At 38.0% G+C, this 26,229-nt stretch overlaps 1 long non-coding RNA gene across 1 annotated transcript in view; it reads right to left on the bottom strand.

Moving 5' to 3' along the window:
• Positions 1-26,229, bottom strand: part of LOC109266049 (uncharacterized) — a 70,387-nt gene that overhangs the window by 32,123 nt on the left and 12,035 nt on the right. Inside the window, exon 3 of the long non-coding RNA XR_002079500.2 lies at positions 1,777-1,978. This is a non-coding gene — a long non-coding RNA (uncharacterized LOC109266049). The remainder of the gene's footprint in view (positions 1-1,776; positions 1,979-26,229) is intronic.

The raw sequence follows: 26,229 nt of genomic DNA, 5'->3' as shown, positions 1-26,229 counted from the left end.
TACTGATAAGAACAAATTTAAAAATTTTGAATTCAGTATGACAGATGAAAGTGTACACAGACTGCTATGATAGATAAGAGGAGGCTCACCCGCGCAAGATGAGGGTAGGGCCTACTCCTGGGGGATGTGCGAGGTGGGTCAGGGAAGATTTCCCAGAGAAGGTGATAAAAGCTGAGTTGACTCTTACAGGACAAAGAAGTGCCAAGCATTAGACACGCTGGAAAAATGAGCTGGGGATCGTATCTTGAAAGATAGATATATCATGCTAATAAACTGGGTTTTTATCCCAAAATTAATGGGAGACCACAAAGTGATTTTTTATTTTAAAATACACACAACATCACATTTACCATTCTAATCACTTTCAGGTTCAATGACAGAGTTCAGTTCAGTGGCATTAAGTACATTTCCGTTGTTGTACAACCATCACAAGCATCCGTCTCCAGATCCTTTTACATCCTCCCAAACTGAAACTTTCTAGTCATTAAACAGTCATCCCCCTCCCCCACTCCCATCCTCTGGCAGCCCCCATTTGACTTCCTGTTTCTATGAGTTTACCTATAGAAGGGCAATCACACAATATTAGTCCTTTCGGGACTGGCTTATTTCACTTAGCATAATGTCTTCAAGGTTCAACATATGTCATAGCATGTGCCAGAACTTCATTCCTTTTTAAGTTTGAATAATATTCCGTTGTATTTGTATACCATATTTTGTTTATTCATTCATCCACCAAAAGACAGGCTGTTTCCGTCTTTCGACTATTGTGAATGAATGCTGCCACGAACACGGGACTCTCAACGTCTTTGAGCTCCTGCTTGCAGTCCTTTGGGGCGTACACCCAGAAGTGGAATTGCTGGATCAAATGGGAACTACTTGTTTAATTTTTTTGACGACCCTCGCTATTGTTTTCCACGGTGGCTGAGGCACTTTACATTCCCACCACCAATGCACCAGGGTTTCAATTTCTCCACATCCTCACCAATACTTGGTATTTTCTGTTTTTTTTTTTTTTTTAATATATATAATAGCCATCCTAATGAATGTGAAGTGCTCTCTCATTGTCGTTTTGATTTGCATTTCCCTAATTATTGTAACAGTAAGCATCTTTCCATGTAATTACTATACAATTTCTTTGGAGACATTTCACTCGTCTTTCACCCATTCAAAATGCTTTCAAATCAGAGGAGATACGATCTGATCTGTGTTTCAGAAAGAGACCTCTGGGGGCGCCTGGGTGGCTCAGTCGGTCAAGCGGCCGACTTCAGCTCAGGTCATGATCTCACGGTCCGTGAGTTCGAGTCCCGCGTCGGGCTCTGTGCTGACAGCTCAGAGCCTGGAGCCTGTTTCAGATTCTGTGTCTCCCTCTCTCTGACCCTCCCCCATTCATGTTCTGTCTCTCTCTGTCTCAAAAATAAATAAACGTTAAAAAAAAATTAAAAAAAAAAAAAGAAAGAAAGAAAGAGACCTCTGGTGCAGAAGGAATCACAGCTCAGAGGGCGAGAGGCTGGAGGTCATCCGGGAATGACATGACTAGGCCAGAACCACACTGGTGTTTGGCAATATGGTAAGTCGGGGGGAGAGAAGAAGGAGAGAAGCTCCCTGCTGGAGCTAGGCTTAAGGCAGTGGTCCTGGGACCGATCTCTGCTCAGGCTTTACTCCATTCTATGGAGCACCTCGCCAGAGCCTCTCCAGTCTTCCCTTTCTGAATTCTCTAAGGTTTCCTCCCTCTTCCTAACAGAGTCCCCATCCATTTCCCTCCCTCTTTCTCCTTACCTGGTCATGAAGCGGTGTCCCCACCAGCCCAGAGTTCTGCAGCTTCGAGGCACGTTTCCCTGTATCACTACCACGTATCCCTTCAAATCTTTTACTGCTTCTTTTCTTGCTCTGGGGAAATCAACCGCTGATGTACTTCTGCCTGGAGAAGTGGACGAGGCAGAAAAAAACCAACAGCTCTGAGGCCACAGCAGGAGAAACCCTGGAAATAAGCATTTTTGGTTTTTTTTTTTTTTTTGACTTCCTAAATCTCAATCCCCTCTTCTTGAATGAATCAATATCATTTGTCACCCTGTATTGAAATTGTTGGCTCGCTTACCTATTTCTTCTCAGGAAATTTTAAATTGAAACATGGTTATAATAATATTTATATTATCTTATACTTACAAATTACAAAGAATGGTATCAAATCCAATCTTGGCTGATCAGAACCAAAACATATGCTAAAACCATGAGAAAGAAAAGATTTTGTACTTCTTCCTAACATATGCCTTTTAACTTGCCAGAAAGGAATTTTAGCAGATATTATAATAAATATAATCAAGATTCAAAGCTGGATAATAAATGGTGAGGAAAATGTAATGGGAAGTGCTCAGGTTTTGTGGTAATTCACACTGAAGAGCAATGTTATAACCCCATTAATGTATCTAAATATGGGGAACAGCACTAAATATTGCACTAAAATGACTCTGTGTCACTTTTTAAACACTTTTAGATGATTAATTATTAGGTGGGGGTCAAGAAAATAATAAAAGAGATATATTTTATTACAAAATTATACATTACCCATGATATGGGTTCTCATAGTGAAATTAGCAAGTCTTTGTCAGCAATTAGGATTTCATCAGAAGAAGCAAAGCAGAACTGAGACTTTTTTGGCTTTTCATAAAAGTTTTAACTGAGTAAACTTTTTCACTCCCCTTTTCCTCCCCCCTACCTGGCTCCTCCTCCTTCTTTAGATTGAGATTTCTGCACTATATAGTAATAAAATCCACTGCCAAGTTGACTCAGTCAATAAAAGCAGGTTTTGAAAGCAGAGATTTTGTAGACTTGTATTCAGAAGTTGTTTCCTTATCTCTCATCTCTGGGAAATGATCTAACATCAAAATATGAGGAAACAACCTTTTGAGTAAGAACTGACAAGGTGTTGCGCTGCTCTTCTGGAAGAAAAATCAACACTACCCTCAGAAAACAGAATGTGTTCTTTCTAGTAAATAAAGTTGCAAGCAGGTAGATGACAGTTTATGGGAAGAAAGAGTTGTTTCAAACCCTCCAGCAGGATTTTACACCGAACAAATGCCTTAAATAAAAATCACATCTGCGAGCTACAATGCCGCATAATGAACAGGACACAAATTTTCTTTGTGCAGTTAAATCAATAACAATGGGCAATGCTGAAGTTGCATGTTTTAGCTTTTGGTGCCAGACTCACTGCCTGACCCTCCATTTTAGAGAAAGCCAAATTGGTTGCTACTTTTAGATAAGAAACATCTATTCAAGGGTTAGTTTGGAATTAGGGCAGTCGACAGTCCCAAGGACTCTATTTGTGAGGGACCAGTAAGGACCAAAATAGCTAATGGTACGACATTACTTACTGTAATCACGGATTTTGAAAAACAAGAGGCTAAAATCATTAAGAAAAAAATAAAAGCAACTCAAATGCAACAACTAAGAAAAGGGGGAAAGGGCACCTAGGTGGCTCAGTCAGTTAAGCGTCCAATTCTTGACTTCGATTCAGGTCATAATCTTCATGGGTTTGTGGGATTGAGCTCCGAGTCTGACAGCATGGAGGCTGCTTGGGATTCTTTGTCTCTGCCCCTCCCTGAACACGCACACTCTTTTTCTCTCTCAAAATAAATAAATAAACTTAAAAAAAAAATAGGGAAGGGACAGCAATATCGATTCACTACAGAAATGTAAAGATCAATAGCACATGAAAAAATAATATTCAACCTCCCAAAAGTAAAATAGAGAAATTCTAATATAACAGTATGAGAGCCTATTAAATTAGTAAATATGATAAGAAATAATGATGCCCTAGTTTGGCAAAATTCTTGGGAATATAAATTAGTATAAACTTTCTGAAAACCAATTTGATATATATATCAAGAGTCCTTAAAAATACATCCACTTAAGGTCCATAATGTCCCTGCAAGGAAACCAACCCAAAGAATAGAAAATTGGACAAATATTTACTTACCAATAACATAAACAGCATGGTTTTTAAAAAATGAAAATAACCTAAATGTCCAAAAATAATGGAAAAGTTAAATTAGTTAGTTTGTGTATATTATGGAATATCATTCCACCATTAAAAATTGTGTTAATGAAATGGGGAAATGCTCATGACACAATGTTAGATGAGAACAAATATAAAAGTATTAATATATCATAACTCTAATTTTGTGATATATATCTCTGTATGTTAAAAATATATATCCATATACATAAAAATAACTTGAATTGATAAAAATTAAAATTTTTATGTCTATGCAGGGATAAAAAATGGAAAAATACATGAAAATTGTAACCAAAGTTGCCTCTGTTTATGTAGCAATAAGAGAAAGAAAAGAAAATATATTAAAATTGAATCAAAGGTGATTATAATTTTTTTGCACCTTTCTGTGTTTTCCAATTTTCCCGTGGGGAGCAATGTATGTATTAGGATTTATTTGTCACAGCTCAGCCCAACTAACTTAAGAAATAAAGAAAATTTATTGGCTTTCATAATGCAGTGGTTCTGGGATAAGCATTGCCTCAAGGGTGGCTAAATACAGGGGCTCAAAGTAGTTTATCAGGATTCTATTTCTCTTCTAAATTATACTTCCTGTGTTGACTCCTTCTGAGAAAGGCTGTCCCTTGAGGTCCCAGTTCTAGGGGCTGAATATTTTAGGTTCAAGTTCACATGCACAGCCAAACTCCTAAGATCCATTCTGATCAGTCTGCCTTAAGTCATGTGCTCACAATAAACTAATTGCATGTGGGAGAATGCTAAGCACTGATTGACGCTGGTCACGTGCTCTGGCCTAGTCTCTCTGGGAGCCCTACTCATACCAAGTGGAAAGAAAATTAGGAAGACACAGATTCCCAGAGAAAAATCCAAGCTGCTGTCGGGAAGGGGAGGCAAACAACAAATACTGAATACAAAGCTGTATTCCTTCTATAAGGGGAAAAATGTGACTTTAGTTTTTTTCAAACCCTAGTGCTCCTCCTCTTTTCCATGAACTCTGAATCCGTTCTCCTTTCTCACTAGTAACAATTGTCAGTCTGTTAACATTTTCACAGGATAGAAATGTTCAGTTTGCCAATAGCAAATGTATTGCCTATACACTTTATAACTGCAAATGGTATTTCTCATGAATATTTATAAAGAGTGATAAGGTAAAAATCATGGTTCCTGTTACAATTCAAAGTAAAATGTTTAGTGATGAATTAAAAACTGGTGTTGTCAATAATCTCATTCTATGCTTTTTCCTCTGTTACATCAGGCCAATTTATATAAAATTACTCTATTATGTTGCAGTATTGTTTTGCAGCGTTATTAGAGAGACAGAGAAAGATAAGAGAGAAGGAGAAAGACACCCAGGTATTAGCTTCATCTCATCTAATACTTCTCCGCCTTATTTGGTGATGGTAATGTTTGTCAATTTGGGAACACAACTTTCACTAGGATGAGTCTTAAAAATCATTTCAAATATATTCTTCTAACTTATTCATTGTTCATTTTTCAGTATCAATACTTTTTGAAATGTAATGCAGACTTTCCTTTAAGCCTTTCTTCACTTACCTAAGTGAATTTGGTAAGCACAATCTTCCTCTGCCTCATGAAGATAATTTACCCTTGAAAATCATTTGTTAAGTGCATTCTCATAAGCTTAAAACATAATTACCATTAACTCTTAGGAATATGCATTTATACTAAGACAACACCAAAGCCCATAAAAATCAGCCCAATTACTTCAACAGTCACATTAGTTGAATGACCTAACAAGAACTCTCACTTCATTAATTACACTAAATTATGGCCGTTCTGTTATTCTCATTAAGTTCTTTCAGAGCAATCATGTGATATATAAAGATTATTCTTACAAATAAAACATTGGGTATTCAATGTTTATATAATTCAGTCTTCACTACAAAATCATAATCATAATCATAACCAAAAAAAAATCACTGAAAATTAGGGTAAATTATTTCATACTCATCAAATAATTTGACATCTTTAAGGCCTGAGATTACCATGGCCATAAACTACAAAACACTAAGTCTCTGAGAGAACTTCAAAGTATCACATTCCATCAAATGATTTTGAACACAGCCATATGGTGCTTCTGGTCTGGGAAGGTTCAGCTACCCATGTGATATTCAAACTACAAATCTGTCCTCATAAATGCAAAGAAATGCCCTATTAGCCAAAGCGAGGGTACCCAATGAAACTTTGGGGAAAAAAATCAAATTCATGTCACTGAACGCTGTGTCACCTAGCCACTCCTCAGTGCAGCTGACAGTGTGAGTTTCAGACTGCTTACAAAATAATCCCACCAAGCAATGAGCATTATCAATATCTTTTTAAATAGCGGGTTCTAAAAAAAAATGTTTCATTTACCTAAACTAGTTGAAGATATTTGTTTTCAATTACTCAACTAAGTATCTTCGTGTCCCATCCCATGGTTAATCAGTGAAAAACACATAGACAACATATGATCACAATCATTATTCCGTCTGGGGGAATTTGCTGAACTTGATTGTCTAAGAAGGTGACTGTTTAGCAGCGTCCATAATCATTGCTGCCCCAGGCAGCCACCTTGGAATACAAAGGTGGCAGAAACCAGCCAAGCCCTGGGGAACTTTTACCTCATCTGTACCCTCCAGTCCTTTCCTTTGCAACTGCAAATTAGCTGTCAGCTTTTTGCCCAGCTTTATGACTAAGGATACTATCCTGAGAAAACACAGCCCAATGACAAAGAACAGCTCTAAAATCGCAGTAGGACCAACAACACTTGAATCTTTACTGTCTTTGGAAGGAAGCATGTAAAACAGGAAATGAGCTTTAGCCTTGACATTTGCCTGTCTTGGTAGAAGTTCAACAAAGAGCTGAAAATGAAGTGTGCTTCAGACTTTAAAGGTAATGATGAAATGAGAGGGAGGGTGTCCGTCAACACTATAGAAGTAGCTTCAGCCATGTTAAAATATTTCAGAGAAATGAGCCGTTAGAGCAGCAAGCACTCCATGTGTTTGTTGTTCAGCCCATCCAAAGTGCATCCACAGGCTTTTTCTAAAAGTGTGTGGATATAATACTTTGAGCTGAGATCTGTAGCCTTAGCCTTCTAAAGATGATATCTACAGGTTGTCATGGTAACTCACAGGGCACCATCTTTAAAAACATTAAATTCTGAGGAAAAATACACACAGAGAAATTTCAGCCCTAAAAGCCATTCCCTCGGACAAAATGTCCATTAGCCTACATATCTCTGTCCTTTTAAAGCTTTGCTTTGATTTTTATTTTCATTCCATGTTCAATGAATACAGAACCCTGAAACAAGTGAAAAAAGTTTGAAATGTTTTACTATAGATTTTCATGATACACTCAACATTAGTTTTAAATTGAATGAGTACCACCTCTACCACTGATATTTTTCTTCCTTTTAATTGGCTTTTTTAATATGAGCTTTTCCCTTCTATCAGTAGAAACAACTTTTGTTCTTTTCCTCTTAATATTGTCCTGTAGCCATTATTAAACTGAGGGACATCTTCCTTACTTTGAAATTGTGAGGTCTGGATGTCAATCCATTTGTCAATACTTTGGAGACACAGTGACTTTCTGTCCACACCCATAACCCACACTCATTTTTGTGTGTGAGTCATGGAGGAGTTAGCAAGTTTGACGCTGAATCTTTCTTTATCTTCACATTAGCATTTGCTAACCCTCCAGCTGGATTATGAAGTTTTGGTAGATTAGGGAGGGTACTTTATGACTCTTTGTGTCTTTAGAGTTAGAAGCACTACACACAGGGGTACAGTAAATATTTTATGACTTAGAACCCAACTTTAAGATAAAGGCACTAAAAGGGCCTTCTAGGTCATCAAATCTACCCCCTTATTTTCATAAATTAGGAAAACAAAACAAGGAGAGGTAAAGTATCTTAGCCCAAAGTTGTATCTAGCTAAAAACATAATTTTGAGGTTAACAAAGGGGATTCCAATCTCCATTCTGCCAGTGTGGGGAAAGCAAAAGGAGGCAAAACTAAGATTCTTTATTCATACAAAAAATTGCTAATAGCTGTTCCTGAATTTCATACCTCATTAAATTATTGTTTTGAGGTTCCAGTTCCATAATACTCTATTCCAAAGAGAATGTGCTAAGCATTAGCCAAATATGAGGTGCTAGGAAGAGAAGGGGTATAAAGAGATAAAGCACATGAGGAAAGATGAATGTAAAAAATACAAGAAATTAAATAATTGTTGATAATATTGAGCATCATCTTGTTCTTAATTCACAGGCAATATCATACCAAAAAAGTGACTGCATTTGGAAGGCTAATAGTAGGGAAAAATCTAAGAGGTTAGATTTAAGGCCTCCAGAAACTGGGGTAAAAATAACTGACATAAGGCAATGCGCTAATCAAAAATCTAGAATAGACACAAAGAGTATTATAGAGCAGGTTCACCTTCTTCTCTGAATTTCTTTGTAGTTAAGCTTTGTTGGGAAGCTCTACTGGGGAGAATCCCATGTGTGTATGTGTTCTATTAGTTCATTTGTATCTGTACCAGAAGGCAACACAGGTATTTAGTAAAGGAACTAATAAAAAACATGTAGAGATTACAATGGGGTGTGTGTGTGTGTGTGTGTGTGTGTGTGTGTGTGTGTGTATGTAATTTAAATTCCCGATGTATTGATTAAAAAGAAAGTTGGCTAATAACAACTTAAAGTTGTATAAGGCCCTTGCAGTTTATAAAACTTACATTTAGCAAAGAAGAGCTTCCATAAATCTCAGATGATTGGATGAAGAAGTGTTCTCGTACTTGTTTATTGATGAAGCCTAGAGTGGTCAAGTGATTTATACAAGGTTATATGCTGAAGAGTTCTGACACCAAATATAAGGCCTAACAATTTTGGAGAAAGACTCCTCTCTATTATTTTTGTGGGTCCCATTCAAGACTATGTCACTACCCAAAGATGGCTTCATGGAGTTTGGGCACATGTGAGGAAAGGAAATAAAACAGCTGTTTCATAAGCAGTTAATCAGTTTGAAAGAGAGGTTTAGGGGCTTAAAATGAAATTTTAAATCAATGAAACACTATCCTATGTGTCTTCTCCTACAAAGGTCACACTTGATTCGTTAGAGCTTCTACCAGGAAGACTACATTGAAGAAGAAATGACTGGTACATCTAGATCAAACTGTTTCAAGGGCCATTTTACTATTAATTTTATAAATGCAATGGTAAACAATTATTGATCATAAATCAGAGCAAAGTTAAGAATAACAATTACCTCTATAAACACATTACCAATTATCAGTAATGATTAGGAAATTGTAATTTAACAACTGTACTTATACTAACAGTCAATCATGGAAGTTTGGGGAAAGAATTAATGGTTTTTCAGAGACCACCTGGAAACATGATTTAGCATATCAATTCTTGACATTGAAATCTGACTAGAAAAGAATGAATGACAAACTTGGGACCAGCTTGAACAAGGCTCAGGAAATTCCCAGAGTTCAGTCATATCCCAGCACTGGCCAAGCGTTGGTTAATAGATTCAAGCAAGAATGAACAGACTCTGACACTGTTGAATGTCAGATGGTAAAATCATCATCTATAGGGGCACCTGGGTAGTTCAGTCGGTTGAGCATCCGACTTAGGCTCATGTCATGATCTCGTGGTCTGTGGGTTCGAGCCCCACGTCGGGTTCTGTGCTGACAGCTCAGAGCCTGGAGCCTGCTTTGGATTCTGTGTCTCCCTCTCTCTCTACCCCTCCCCCACTCATGCTCTGTCTCTCTCTCTCTCTCTCTCTCTCTCTCTGTCAAAAATAAATAAACATTTAAAAATTTTTAAAAAGTCATCATCTATAGAATGGTAAATAAGTTACATGGAAAGAGCTAAGAAAACTTCTTGTATTTCCTAAAAGAGATATCAAGAGGATCTAGGGTTAGAGATCTTACAATGAAATTCTCTGCAGAGACCTATGTCAAAGCCCCTTTGGATGGATAGTGTAACCATGACGTTCTTGTGCAGGAAGCATACATGTGCAGAAGTAGGTTTAGATGCATGTGAGCCTGTAGGTAATACTATGAGATTAATAAATCTGCTGCAAATAAATATTTAGACTTCCATGGGATTCTTTTTTTTTTTCTCTTCCATAAAATTTTACAGTTTGAGAGCATATTGACTTTTTGTTTTACATTATCTTCAATTCTATAATGGTGGTGATTCTCAGACTGACTAAAAATGGTGAGAAATCAGAGTGCGTGTCAAGAATAAATAAAGCCATAGTTTTCATGTATTGAATACATGCCATGTTCCAGTACTGTACTAAAACACTTTACCTTGAAGGGATTCAGAATATGCTACGCCCAAATTTATCACTTTGTTATGTGGATTATTTTGAGTTGAGGGCAACCAACACCCAGATGACTAAGGAAAAGCTCTTATCTCCCCCTTAACGGCCTAAAAGAAAGTATAAATGTCCCCATATTTGAGGGAAATCTACATTTATAAAGGGAATTTCTCTTAGAAATGGTACCTGTTCCAGGGAGAGCAACTCCCAGAGATGACATCTTTTTTTTCACCTGAGTGACTTCATCTACATAGCAAGGCAACCTCTGTTTACCATTTTTCTACCCCCCACATTCCTTCAATTGCCTTCTCCCTCACCTAGAATTCCCAAACCCGAACACATCCCTTAGCTCAGGATGGTATAGAAGTCTCGATTATCTGGCTGTCTTTGGAAGTCTCCTAGCTTTGTGAAATTCCCATGTGTATGTACTAATCAAATGTATGTTTTTTCTTCTTTGTATCTATCTATGTCAATTTAATTATTGGACCAGCCACAGAACCTAGAAGAGTAGAAAGGAAAACATTTCTTTCCCTACAGTCTATATCATCTTCTGTAATCCTCATAATAAACCTAACAGGTGGGTATGATCACTTTCATATTACTCATGAAGAAATCCAAGCTTCACATAGTCAAATTAATTGTAGACCTGGGATTTAAACCAGGTCTTGTCTACCTATAAAGCCTGTATTTTAATGTCCAACTTATACAGCCCCCAATAGGAAGCAGAGAGACAAACAAAGAGTTCCTTGATAGGTCAAGAGGCTGGAAATGTTCAAAGGGCACATCGTTAGCCTTTCCTCCTTTCTTTTATCTCGAAATGGCCTGCAGGGGAGAGAAAAGAGGGTGTGCTCCAGGGCCCATAGACTTTGTCTCTGCCTGCCTCCATAGAGAGAAGGCTTTTAAATAAGGTCTCATTTATGAGCAATGGGATGTTTCAGGTAATAGGCAGAAAGTTTAGGACTCAGCGGGGGTTTCCTGGGTGAGGGTAGAGGCTCAGAGTTTGAATCTGAAAAAGAGCTCTAAGCAGGTCTAATCAGTTTAATCAGAGGGCAGATATTCTTCATGTATCCATGCTTTCTCCTGGGCTGACCTCGAAGTTTGCAGCCTGAAGAACACTGGATGCCTACTTTTGTTTTTGTCTGTTTGGTTTTTTTTGTTTGTTTTGCAGTTTCATTCTCCTCTACTCAGGTAAAGAAGTGTTCGGTCCTCCAGGCTTCAGATGGTCTTTCTTCTGACTCTATGTTCTCCCTCCTGGAAATGTGACCCAACCCTATGTATAAACTAATTCCTATATACTAATTACATGTATAAACTAATTCCTCCCAAATGTGTATCACTAGGCTGCATCCCTCCTCAGATCAGAGCCCTAAAACCAACTGCCTACTTGAGTGTTCCTCAAACATATCTCAGAGGAATCTCGATCACATAGTGTCTGAAATCAATTCCTTGATCTTCATCATAAGACCTGATCCTCTTCCAGTGCCCCCTGTCTTGATGAATGGCACCACCACAAGCACTAGAGACCAGAAGGCACCCTTGATGCCTCATTTGTAATCACTGCTCTATCTAATCCATCACCAAACCATTCTTTCTCTCTTGTCTGCCCCACAACTCTCTGTTCCAGGCTATCATCATCTCTCACCTGGACTTCCAACTTCTCACTGTCCTACCTACATCCATTTTCAAAGCCAAATCAGGTCATATGTTAGATATCCCAGCTTAAAGTCCTTCCTTCACTGGCCATTGTTCTCTGGAAATTATAGAACTTTCTTTTTTTTTAAAAAAAAAGTTTATTTATTTTGAGAGAGAGAGAGAGCACAAGCAGGGGAGAGGCAGAGAGAGAGAGAGAGAGAGAGAGAGAGATGGAGAGAGAGAATCCCAAGCAGGCTCCATGGCCATCAGTCCAGAGCCCAACATGGGGCTCAGTCCCACAAACCGTGAGATGATGACCTGAGCCAAAATCAAGAGTTGGATGCTTAACCAACTGAACCACCAAGGAACCCTGAAAATGTATTACTGTTAATGTGGCCTGAAGGGCCTGCATGATTCCCAGCCTCCCCCTACACACCCCTACAGCCTCATCTGTCCCGTGGTCTACCTTGCTCTTTCCATTCACCACTTCTCAAACATCTTCCATCTCAGGGATTTTGCATATGATATTTTCTATACCTGGATAGTCTTCTTTTTCTTCTTTGCCTAGTCAATACCTGACTATAATTCAGATCTCAGTAAAGGCTTCCCTAACTTCCCTAACTAGATCAAACACATTTATTACAGGCTCCCTTAAATTGTGTAGCTATTTTCCACTTGTAATTAAACATTTATTTGTGAGTTCATGACATCAATATTTGTTTCCTCAACTAGATGTTAAGTTTTTAGACGGCATTCTATGTCTTTTTTAGCTCGCCGTTGTAACTGTTTAGTAATGCTTAATTTGTTTAATATCTGAGAGCCAACTGAATGAATAAGTAAATGACTTATGTTATGGGTATGTTAAATTTCAGTAACTGCTATAATCCTAAAATATTAACATCTCTATTTAGAAGCAAGTTTTGGCTCAGGTCTTTTTTTGAATCTCACCTTCTCAATGAGACCCAACCAAATTATTTAACACTGCAATCTATTCATATGCCTCCCACCAGGACTCCCTAAGTCCCAAGGCAAGCTCTATTTTTTTCTTTTTTTTTTCTGTAGCATTTATCACCTTACAATACATTGGATGATTCTACTTGTTTATCATTGTTCTATGTTTTCTTAGACTCTGTATTCTACTTGTCATCCATTCTTCACAGGGTGAATCATAGTACATATATTTTCCTATTTTCTGTATTCTTGATCTGGCATTTGTGGACTCACTGACTGGAAAGAAACTTGCTCTTCTCATGTTTAGACAATTCCTAGACTAGCAGAGTCCTTGTCCAGGGGTCTTTCACATGCAAACTAATCAATCCAAAGCCCACACCCCAGCCATCTCCTTGAATCCTTACATGGCCAAACAATATTCTTTGGCCCTAAATAAACTCAGGACAAGGTACCAGAGAGCCATTAGGAAAATCTGTAAGCCCCAAAGCTTGCTGGAATTATTCCAACTAGCCAAACCCTGCTCTGCCTTGACTTTCCTATGGAAAACACAATAAAGGACGCACCTGGGCTTTTCCCATGCTCCTTTTCTGCCTCTGGCTGGCACTGGTGCTTCCCCCTGAGCCCTGAATGGCATAGTGTATCCCCTCCTCTCAGGAAATGTAAGTAACAAAAATATTCTTTCCGGGCACCTGGGTGGCTCAGTCAAGTGAGAGTTCAACTCTTGATTTCTGTTCAGGTCAGCATCTCACAATTTGTGAGATCGAACTCTGAGTTGGGCTCTGCACTGGTAGTGCAGATCCTGCTTGGGATTCTCTCTCTCCCTCTCTGTCTGCCCCTCCCCTGCTCATGGGTGCTCTTGTGTGAGTTCTCCTTCTCTCTCTCTGTCTCTCTCTCAAAATAAATAAATAAATAAATAAATAAATAAATAAATAAGTAAACAAATTTAAATATATGTACATGTATATATATATGTGTGTGTGTGTGTATATATGTGTGTGTGTGTGTGTATATATATATATATCTATCTATATATATATATCTATATATATATATCTATATCTTACAATGGCATTAGCCTCTCCATATCAGCACTCATTCACCTCAATACATTAAAATCCCACATTTACAATAGAGGCAATCATGTTACTATTTATCACCTGGCTCCCTCCTTCACCAATGGAAAGCAAATGTAATAAAGTCATGGACCTATATCTGTTTTGTTCCTGCTTTTGATGTCCAGACCAGTGCCTGCTACATAGAACTTCCATAAATATATGTTGAATAAATGAATGTTTCTGATCCTACTTCTGATATAATGCTATTTCAGAATTTGAGCTTCCCCAGGACAGAAATTTTACCTTACTGCCCTTCATATGACCAGGCTCTTTCTCAGCATCTGGCAATTGGTGAAAAGCTCAATAAGGGTTTAGTCTAATTCATGTAAATACTGCATTCTGGGTAACTTTTGCTGGTCCCAGAGCTCTGAGAGTGACCCTTCAAGTTCTGCGGTCAACAGTGGCTTCTGTTCTCATTAGCAAGGAATCCTCTTTCCTGCATTTTTTTAAAAGTGGTTTCCAATCACAGAGTGTATGAGCTGTGACCAACAGAAATGTCAGAACCTGGGTCAAGAACCCTGCTCCACCTCTAACCCTGTGTCCTTGAACAACTGAACTGATCATTATGGAATGTGTCCAGTACTATCTTCCTGAATATGTAAGGATGGGAAAGACAAATACACAGCATTCAATGCCTCCAATATGGATTAAATTAATACCCAATTAACTGACTTTTCAAGATTTCTTTGAGTTTTATGAGCTCATGGTCCATTTGTGGTTGCTAAACATGACTGATTTTTCATGCATTTTCCAATTCTCCTTCCAAACAAATGATAAGGCAACGTTCAGTGCTTAATCTTTACATATGCAAGGCTACACAACACTTATTTTTTATATTGCATTAGCTCACCTTCTATTGATAGATACTGTACTCTTTAAACATGTTCTAAGTGCAACTCTTGTAAGCTCATTTGCACAAATATAACTTTGGAAATCCAGAATTCTCTTTATAAGTCTAGGAAGGTTTTGCTCTGATAATAATAACTGAAAATATTGAGCACAATGTCTTATCTTTTACAAATGAGGAAAAGAGGGTCCAGAGCAGTTAAGTCATTTGCCTTAAGTCACGCAGCCAGTAAGCACTAAGAAGAGGGTTCACACTTAGGTAGTTGTCTCCACACACTAGGCACTTAGTCGCTTATGCACATTGCCTCTATGGGGTAACTGAACTTCACAACCGAATTCTTACTGACTTGAATCTATTCTCTTTTCTTATGATCTATTATACAAACACATTGTTTATGACACATGCTAAACTTTCTTGAGTCACATACTGTTGGTAGGTGAGTATAATCATCCTTATTATCGATCAGAAAACATATGTAGACAGATCTACAGTGACATTGAGGGAGCCAATAGCCAGAGCAGGGTTAACATTCATAGCCTTGGTATCCTGGCATTTTTATCAGTCCTTTGAGACTTTATACATTCAATGTGATTTTTTAATTTCATGGAGGTGTTCAGGGGCTGAAGGCAGAATCAGACTTCACTTTGGGATAAAGGTAGTAGCTTAGATTGCAAATTACTTTACAGACATTTTAGTACAGGTAGCGGCAGGTATGTTTGGGGATTCTAAGTTCTTTCCATCAGAATGCAGAAACACCACCAGCTGCCTAAATTGTTTTCTAATAAACTGGGTCTTCATTATGTCCCAATTGCCCACAGTATGTTTGCCTTGTCAGACTCAGATTTTTAAAAGCAGTTCAGTCTTGAACCACTTTAGCTAACATGGATTTCTCCCTCCCTATTCATTTGCAGTCCTACTTTCTGGTGCTCTATCTCTCTTTTTCAATATATTTGAAAATGCTTTTATTCCTTTTAATCCTTTCAGCTTTTTTTAGCACAGTCAGCAATTTTCAGACCTTATCTCTTTCCTCTTGGCTCCAACAGTCTGTTGTTTGCATTTCCACAGTTTATTGGCAGCATGTTTTTTGACAAAGCCATCTTGAAATCTAATTGAATGTTTCTTGTTTTAACATTTCTTTTGCTGAAGAACACTGGACGGCTGGATCTCTAACACTGGCCTTTTCATTAACCTTCTATCTGCACTCCTGCCGTATAAGATAGTTAAGTATTCAAAATGTGCAAATCAATATGGGTTGAATTAAAAGAAAATATTTTGAGAATACAGTTGACCCTTGAGCAACACATCGTTGCACTGCCACTTCTACATGGATTGTTTTTATAGGACAGTACTGTAAGTGGTAAATGTATTTTCTCTTCTGATGTCCTTACCAACATTTTCTCTAGCTTACTTTATTATACGATCACAGTGTATAATACATACAAAATACAAAATATGTGTGAAACAACTGTTTGCGTTATCGGTTAGAGATTCAGTCAACAGCAGGCTATCAGTAGTTAAGTTTTGGGGGAATCAAAATTTATATGTGGCTTTTTGAGTACACGAAGAGTCTGTATCCCTACCCCCTCGTTGTTCAGAGGTCAACTGTATTGTAACATGTGGAGAAAAAAGTGCCACTAAAAGGCAATTTAGACTGGAGTCCAAAGAAAGCATTATCACAATTTCTAACAACCTTCCTGGGACACACATATTTTACTTTCAGTGCCAATAAATTTCCTAAGTGTCCAGGAATAAAAAAATACCAAAAAGTCAAAAAGAAAAGAGAGAAAAGATTTTGGTATGCTGGTACATCATCCTGATTCAATGAAAGCAGAAAAGAAATAATTTTCTACTCAAATTCTATCTTTGACATAAATAAGAAACAATCAATAAAATAAACAATAAAAAATAAACAAGCAATATTCCAAAACTGATGGTCACTGATAGTGAAGATTACATTATTTTTCAGATATGCATTGAAGTTCTACCTTTTATTCTTTGGCTTAATTATAATGTACCTCAGACTTTAAAATAACTGAACACAAGCTCCTGTAATCCGATGTCATACTTTTATTCAGCTCAAATGCATCTTATTATCTCCTGGAACAATCTGACTACATTATAAATAAGAAATGAAGGACAAAAAAAATAGAAGAATCAGACTCCATTATTTTCATTTTGGTGTTTACTATTTATTTCATGTCAACAGTAACTATTTGGAGCCACTTTAAATATCCGTGTATTTGTTGCTGTAAATCTAGAATAAGAGTGCCTAGAAATGATCCTGGAAAATCAGAATTTCTCTTTAATTTAATGTATTTATTTAATAAACCTACTATATGGAAAACGTTATGCTTCATTCAGTGGAGGATATAAACACAGCTATTGCCAGAGGGATCTTTTAGAGCTAAATCAGGTTTTGTCACTCCTCCTTTCGAATATTCCATGGCTTTGCACCTTATTAGTGAGGGAAATCAAAGATGAAAAAACAGCCTTGCAGAAACTGACTTCAGACTCAACATTCAAGCTAGAAATGCAATGCTGAAACGGCCCCCTTATACCCAGATGTTCTTCCCATATTCGGCTCCCTACTAGCTCTCTGCTTCCACACTCTCATCTCTCTTTCTCTTACAGCCACACTGGCTTCCCTACCTTTGCTCGAAAATGCCAGCCTGGCTCCTGCCTCAGGACCTTGGTGATTTTTATCTTTGCTTAGAATGCTCTTTCCCCAGATCCCACACGTTCCACATAACCTAACTCTGCTCGCTCTTTCCCTAGCTCTCTCTTTCTGCCAAATATTAGGAAGACCTTCCCTGAATACTCAATGTAAAATGACATCCCCCACCCGAATTCTCCCTAATCTGCCTTGCCTTACTTTATTTTCCTACTTAGCATTTATCAGCACCTCATAGTATGCATTTGCATGTAACTTACAGGCAAGCTCAGTGCAAACTTGACTGCTAGGTTTGCCATGGGATCCTCAGAATCTAGAAGAGGGCCAGGCATATGGTTGTTGAATTAGTGAATGACATTATCCTCTCTGACCTCCCAAGTCGGATAAATTATGAAGGCAAATATGGTAAAACATTGGATTGCCAGTAACTTCTTCTGCAAGTATTCACAAGATGAGTAAACATTTCTAATAAATTTTAACTTGATATACAAGTGATGTCTTGCAATATGAGTAGTACATGATTCCAAATGTCACATGATCACAACTGAGCCAATGGTTCTTCTCTCTCTTTCTTTCTTTGTCTCTCTCTCTCTCTCTTACTGGGGGATTGTGAGATGTCATCCCCTGTACTTGGATTTTTGGTCTCAGGCTTCAGTGTTTGGCAGAAATCTGTGATTATTCAGAACGTTGGAAGGTGCCCACAACTGGCACTAGTGTAGTTTTTGTCACTTCAAAGCACCGATGGACAGTCCTTTGCTTTTCCATACAAGAGTTAGCTTGGGAATGTTTTACTTCATTCTAGATCAGGCTGCCTGCAGATATAGACCCTTTCCTCTGCTGCCTTATTGCCAGTGACATTAATACAGTATTTGAGGAGCTTGTTAAGACCGTACTGTAGTTAACATCCATGCGAGCATATACAATGGTCCCCATGAACAAAAAGATTCCATTGAGCCAACAGATAGCAATGATTCTGTTAGTGACAGTGAAAGTCATCCTACACAATAAGCCTCCTCTCTCTTATCTCCCTCACACCAGCCACAAAGGTTTTCAAAGGTAAGTGCATGTTAATTTGTTTATTTTTCTTTATATTTTGTATTTTATTTATTATTTGGTATTATATTACAGTATTGTAGTCATTTTTATATGAATATGTTTGGGTTGTGGAACGAATCATCTGAGTTTCCATTATTTCCTTTGGGGAAATTCACTTTGAGATACAAGTGCTTTGGATTAAAAGCATGTTTCTGGAACAAATTATGCTCACAAACCAGGGTTCTGCTGTACATATAAGTAAAACAAGCATTGGACTGTATGTGGTGGAACAAGAGAGACAAGTGCTGAACTTGGGCTCAGTGGGAAACCACGTAACCTTCAAGTTAGAAGTTGAAATGCTAAAAGGGCTTTCAAGTGTCAATGGTGTGGCTCATACTGGATTCCGGCCTGGAAAATGGGGTCAGGAGAAGAGGCCAGATGCATGAGGCATTTAAACATCCCTCGCCCGTGGAATGATGGGTGGTAAGGATGCTTTCAGTGACACTCACTGCTGTCCGAGACAGCCATCATTTCAAGCATACTGGACACTTGCACTGGGAAGACTGGAATGGCCTGAATGGGTTTATGCCAATCAGAAGACATTCCTTTTTAAGATATTATAACTGAAGCAGACTTTTCTAGGCATGCTGCAGAGACAAGTCTTCAAAACAGACTTTATAGACCCCTAAAGAAGTGTATGTGTGGGAAAAACTAGGATTCAGATATGTCTCTGGTACTTGGGCTCGCAGGGTTAAAAGGGACAGCTGGAAATGCCCCTGGCCCATTCAGTCTCTGTGTGAGATCAAAAAAGGAATCCCTTCCTCCTGGGGATTATGAAGCCTTATGCCCAGGAAACAGATCCCTTGTCCAACTGCCTTCACACAGGGGACAATTCTTGGTGGTGGTCCTAGGGGTGGTAGGATGTCTCAGAACAAAATGACTTTACTGCCGGCGCTCAAGATTTCCATCCTAGGAGCCATCCATGGCCTCTGGGACTCCAGCATTCTGAGTCCCCCATCCAAAATGAGGAACTCTAAAAGTGCAAGGTCCTTATCTCTCAGGTCTTCTTACATTGTTGGGATGACTCACTGGTGGACATCTAGTCACAGCATCCGGTGCGTGGGATCTTCACTTCCACTTCGTGCTGTCCTCATCTGTCTCCAAGGCTCTTCACCTATCTATCAAGACGTTTCTGTGCCAACCAAGGTCACATAGCATCCAGGATAAAAGCAAGATGCCTCAGGCTTAGATTTGACTTCAGGGTGGATCATGTCACTGAGAAAAAGCTCTTAATTTCCCTAAACCTCAGTTTTTCTTTAATATGGGAGTTTAGTGAGAGTAAATATTTCAGATGATTGTTTAAACTTGAAATTATAAAATACACTTATAAAGTGGCTGGCAGATAATGCTATCATTGTTATTTTTTGCTAGCTGTTGTTATTAATATTAGCATATTTGATCATAATTCATGCCCAGATGGAATCATGAATCTAAGATCTTTGCTCTGAAAAATGGTAATTCCTCATCATTGGAATAAAAACTTATATTCCAAATGTAACTTAGATAAGCCCTATAATTGCCCTCATAATATATTACATACATTTAAGATAATGCTTAATGTATGTGTTTTTTTCTGATATTAATATAGATGTATCAACTTCCTTTTGATTTGCTATTTGCCTCGTATTATATTTTTCTACATTTATTCCAGAATTTCTGAGACCTTTTGTTATGTCTCTTTAAATAGGATATCCTACATTTTTGAAATCCAATCTCAAAATCTCTATTTTCTCATTGTAAATTTATTTTATTTAAAAGCTGTAATTGGGATTAGTTCTACTACCTTATTTAGTGCTTTCAATTTACCATGTTTCTTGTTCCCTTACCTTCTTTTCTGACTTTTATCAAATATATTTTCTTCCTTTTTTATTCCCTCCTGGCTTAGAATTTATAAAATCTATTTATTGACGATTACATTTAAATTTTTAGTTTGTATACTTGGCCTAAAAAAGTCTAAATTTGACCATTCTCTCTCTCTTCCTCCAGCACACATCTTTTCCTCCATCTTACATACTATTTGTATTGATATCTTAAGTCACCTTGTTTCTTTTCTCCCCCAGATTAAACATTATAGATAATAATTTATACAACCAATACTTATTTATAACAACTTCTTGGCTCATCTTTGGTTCCTAACTAGCAGTCATTCCTCTGGATTCAATTTTTCTCTTCTTTTTTTTTTTAAATGTTTATTCATATTTGAGAGACAAAGAGAGACAGAGCATGAGTGGGGGAGGGGCAGAGAGCGAGAGAGAGAGAGAGAGAGAGAGAGAGAGAGAGAGAGGATTGGAAGCAGGCTCCAGGCTTTTAGCTGTCAGCACAGAGCCTGACATGGGGCTTGAACTCACGTACTGTGAAATCATGACCTGAGCTGAAGTCGGACACTTAACCGACTGAGCCACCAAGGCGCCCCTCAATTTTCTTCTTTACGAAGTCCATTCTTTGGTAGTTCACCCCTGCTCTTCTTGGCATTAAAGCCCAAGTCCTTCATTGCTGAGACCGGCACTGTCTCCCACAGTAGCTACAGCATCAATGCCTGAGCTTATGGCTCTAGTTTCCCAATCCATCTCTGATCTTGGCAGCTGGAGGATTTCATTTCTGCCTTGTAAGCTCAGCTTTGCATGTAAAAGAATGTTTGTTGTATTGTATTCTGCATTTCAAGGTATTTATAACTGGAGTCTATTTTGATGTGATCAGAAGTCGCCATTCATATATTGTGTATTAGGTGGTAGGTTCTAGTTGTCAAAGATGTAAAGATGGAAATAAAAAGATGAAAATAGGTTGGCTGTCAAGGAGCTTACAATCTAACAGAGATAATAATGAATCTGATATGTGCAATAAAGTTTTTTAAGGCTTACACATGCTACTATGAGAGCCTGCACTAGATTGAGCTTCTTAAGAATAAATATATTCTTAATTGTCTTCCTGTCCCAGTATCTAGGGAAATATTAGCAGATAGAAGGTGACAATAAGTGTTCATTGCCTAAATATATGAATGAATTATAGAAATCAACAAATCTTCTCACCGCTGCTTATTCCCATTTTTTAATTAATGAAAAGTAAGATGTTTATCATTTTCTCATGACAAGTGAAATTTTTATGAAGGTTTTATTTAAAAGATGTTTAATTTTTATTGTACTACGACTAGTAATTGAGTCCTCACTCTGTAGCAGGCATTCGTCTCAGCACTTTCCAAGAATTCACTTATTTGTACCTGAAAATAACCCTGTAATGTAGGACTTTTGTGAGTGGCCAAGCCTTGGTTGCACATTTGAAACTATGTTGGGAACTAATTTAAATTAGTCTGACTATAACTTCTGTTTGTTGGTACTAAGTACGTATGCATTTGTCAGATTACGATTTCAGTGGTAATTTCCAACTAGTGATTATCCTTGTTTTCACAGCCACGGTCCATGTTTGCAGAATCTAGGCCATTTACAACTTGATTACTGTCTTACTGATTGATTAATTGCCACTAGACTAGAAGACCTACCTCATTTCCAATGACTATACACAAGGCTGATTTTACTGCTGCTACGTTGCTCTGAAAGTGCACAGCTAAAACTCACTTAGATCTGTGACCCGTCCTTCATCCATAGCTTCTTCTCCAACCACCTTCCAGCTAAGAATGGCACAGGCTAACTACTGCAATAAACAACCCCAAACACATACAAACAAAACAAAACAAAACAAAACAAAACAAAACAAAACAAAACAAAAAAAACCCACCAAAACTGCTTAATAATAATAATCTAGAGTTCTAGAATTTAGCCAGGAACCAAAATTTTGTATGTTCCTTGGTAGAATTTGCTTTTAAGAATTAGGCCAATATAAGCCAATACATTTTCCTGTCACCTTTATTGTTCTCCATGAGTTCTCAAAAATTATTGATAATAATTGTGAAATTATATCTGAAATTAATTTCAGTACCCAAATACATCATTTTTAAACAGTCAAAAATATTGAAATTGTTTCAAGGGGTTAGATGTTATTTTACTGTCCTGACCTTAAATGTCCTTTATTCATAATTATTCTACTTCTCTCAGGTTGAATTTTGTCTCTTTGACAGAGAAAATAAGAGTTGAACAGTTCACAAAGGCACGATTTATGATTGCCATCCATAGAGCAATAGTATTTTATGTTCACTCAGCAAATATTTATACAGCACCCACTATTTCCAGGCATTATTCCAGGGGCCCCAGGTAGAATTGTAGATAAAATGGACACACATTCCAGATTTCATGGTGCCTACATGTGGTGGTATGTGACATGAATGATCTTTTTCTACTCTGAACTCTCTGGGGCCCGAGCAAAACTTTCCAGTTCATTCTCATCTGCTCTTGCCACCTCTATCACTACCACCAGCAGACACACATGACCCTAAGACACACCAGACAGTCAATGGTTCTGGATCCAATCATGTATTTTTCCTGCCTATATGCCCCTATTGTGGGCGGGGCCTTCAACGTCAATCCTACCAGGAATGCCAAAGTGTTCATGATCTTTACCTGAAGGCCATCTTTATTTATCCTAGTACAAACACATATCTTCCTTCATGCTACCTCATTATACTTTGGATTACAGTGAGAGCATCATTTGTAATCTGCCTTGAATTGTGTTTACTTGCGAAAGTAGACGTACCCCTATTTGACTGTGAGAAATAGTCAACACCTGGGGTTAACGGACTCTTCCATTTTACATCTTCAAATTCCATACGGTGTCTAAATAGCACTAAACACAGAATATGTTCTCAATCATACTTGGTAACTTGTACAATCACGGTGTCTTCTCTACTGTGTAGCTTAATTTTTATTTACTTTTTAAGTTACCCATTTATTTATTCAAAAGATATTTAGTCAGTGCCTACCAGATGCCAATCATTCTCTTAAGAAACTGGGGATACACAAGCGAGAAAAACAGACAATAATATTTTTAGCCTAGTTTTGGAATTATTCAAGTTAGATTCCATGACAAATCACCTGTCTGTAAGGATTGGTATGACACTGGGATGTATTATTACAGGAAGTGTCAGAGTTTCTTATGGAGATTGTGAAGTACAGTCGACTTTCTATCTTGAGATATTTGAATGAACTCTTCCCTGGAGGCTGGGGGAATGGAGGTTTTGATTTCATAATGTTCGCCCCTTCAGGTCTTTGGTTTTATGAATTCATATGCATGAGGGCAAACAACCCAATGAGTCTATTCTCCCCTCACCCTCAGTTATTCATTTGAACAACGATGCCAGTGAAAGGCTTCTATAACAATCATTACTTGTGGGAATTGTAGTAAGTTTAAGACTTCCATCAGCCCTTTAGACCTCATCTAAAGTAATCTATTTTTCCAGGAGCTGAAAGAGTTTAACAACCTGGAAAGGTCAGTTCTCTATAAAGGATCTCAACAATATCTGGATTGCCAGAATTTTGTGAGGAGGGAAGATACAAGATGATTTTATAAGGAAAAAAAAAAAAACACGTTGAATAGCAGAAAACTCAAATTAGCTTTTTATCCCCCACAGAATAGTACCCTGAGAATGTCAGAAGGCTTGGCCAAACTGTAAATGTACAAAACAGACCATAGGAAAGCCTGAAATCATGAAATGGTTATTCCTGGGGCGGGGGGGGGGGGGGGCGGGGGGACGTGCTAAGAGAGAGATGGTTGGGTCTTCTGTAGCCCCTGCTAAATAGAATCTTTAAAGTGCATAGTACCTTTCCTTTAAAACCTTTGGTACTAACATATCATAAAGATGAATAGAGGCTGAATCACCAGATAAATCTTCAACATTGAAGATTTTATTCATGCACCAGCAACCAAGTTTTTATGCCTTCTGCTGTCTTGTCCTCCCCTCCCCCCTACTTGCCTCCTCCAAGCCCGTGCAGGGGTGCCTAGGACAGGGATCCCAGACAGACCCTTTCTTAAACTGACCTGACCACTTGCGGTAATTACAGTCCTAGAGTTCCACCATTTCTACTTCTTCTGTACTCTCTTCTAGAGCCTTAGTGTTATTTTTCCAACCGGATGACTTCAAATAGCCTTTATTTCAGCATTGCCAAAGTCAGAGGAATTAGCTGCTTCTGACCACCGCTTTATGCCAGGGAGATGCCTAAGTGAAAGGTTGAGCAGAATGATCTTTCTGTCATTATCACTCAGAGCATCCTCAAAGTCAGTCCTGACTGGAAAAGAAATACAAGCATGAGTAATAAAATTGTGCCTCTCTGAACAGCTGAAGAGAGAGTGCACAATTGGAGAAGCTCTATCATTCTCGGGATTCCAAGAAGACCGATTCCTTCCCAGGCTGTTTAAGTGTCTCCCCTGCTCCCTCTCAGAGATGCTATTAAGATGTGGAAACACCTCTCCACCTCCACATCCAGCACAGACTGTTGTTCTCCCAGAAGTTCGAGCAGCTACAAGGTCAAAGTCAACCCAGAACAAAATATTCCACTCAAGTTTCTGCCTTTATCTGGGCCATTGGCAGTCAGCCCAGCCATGAAAGAAATGTAGCTGGGATGAGGCAAGGGATTCCGTCAAAAAGGATTATAGAAGAAATGAGCTATGGGGGAGAGATTGTGTTTAGAGCTTTAAGCTGAAGGAGGATAGGCCTATCCTCAAATGAGAGCGGTTACCACCCGCAGAAGCCCTCAGGCATTCATTCACTTTCACAGGACTTCAGTGGAGGCTGGTGCTGTTCTTCGGCTGGTTTATCATGTGTGATAGCCCATTCCTCACCATAAATTCAAACATCTCCCTTAGATTCATTGACATTCAGGAACATGATTTTATACTCCTTTCATTTAACAACACTTATTCCAGGCTTACAGTGTTAACACAGGCAGGACCTACTCTAGGCTCTGAGCTTCTTCCTTGAAACCAGAAAGACAAGGACCTGTGTCACATGGAATTTTGCATTTTAGTGGGGGGTCATCGAGAATAAACAAAGAAACAAAGATATTAATAAGGTCATCTCATATTTTTCATGGATAAGGAAAATAACATAGGGCTATGTGATACAATGACTGCAATAAGAGTGATGACTTTTTGTTTGCCACTTTGTTTTTATTTGCTCTGGTTTTTCCTTAGGGATGAGTGATGGAGACTGTTTCTGCTGAGATGACCTTTGCACTTTGATGTCAATAATAGGAACAGCCACCAAAGATATCTGTGGGCAGGAGACTGTAATGGAGGGTACAAGAAGTAGAATATCTAAAATGGAACTAAAACTTACAATTTAAATATGAAAAAATAGACGAAAATGGACAGAAAAGAAAAGGCTTGACATTTAGAAAAATGGCCAAAGAAGGTAAGATATATGAAAAATAAGATATTACAAGTCTAAAATTTTATAGATATGAAGTCCATGATTTTCATATATGTTATATATATCACATGTATATCTCATAAACATGTATATCTGCAAGTAAAACCCATTTAACAAAAATTATATGTATACTTGTAAAAAAATAGATTTAATTCTATTTCATAGCTCACTTCTGTTTTCAGATTAAAGATATAACAATGAAGAGATACTAGTCACCAGATTTAAAACCCCGTGATGATCTTGCATATGCCAAGATACTGACTACAAGA

This window comes from Panthera pardus, unplaced genomic scaffold, assembly GCF_024362965.1.
Source record: "Panthera pardus isolate Hobbes unplaced genomic scaffold, ASM2436296v1 HiC_scaffold_1, whole genome shotgun sequence".
Lineage (NCBI taxonomy): Eukaryota > Metazoa > Chordata > Mammalia > Carnivora > Felidae > Panthera > Panthera pardus.
This window is presented reverse-complemented; position numbering and strand designations above follow the sequence as displayed.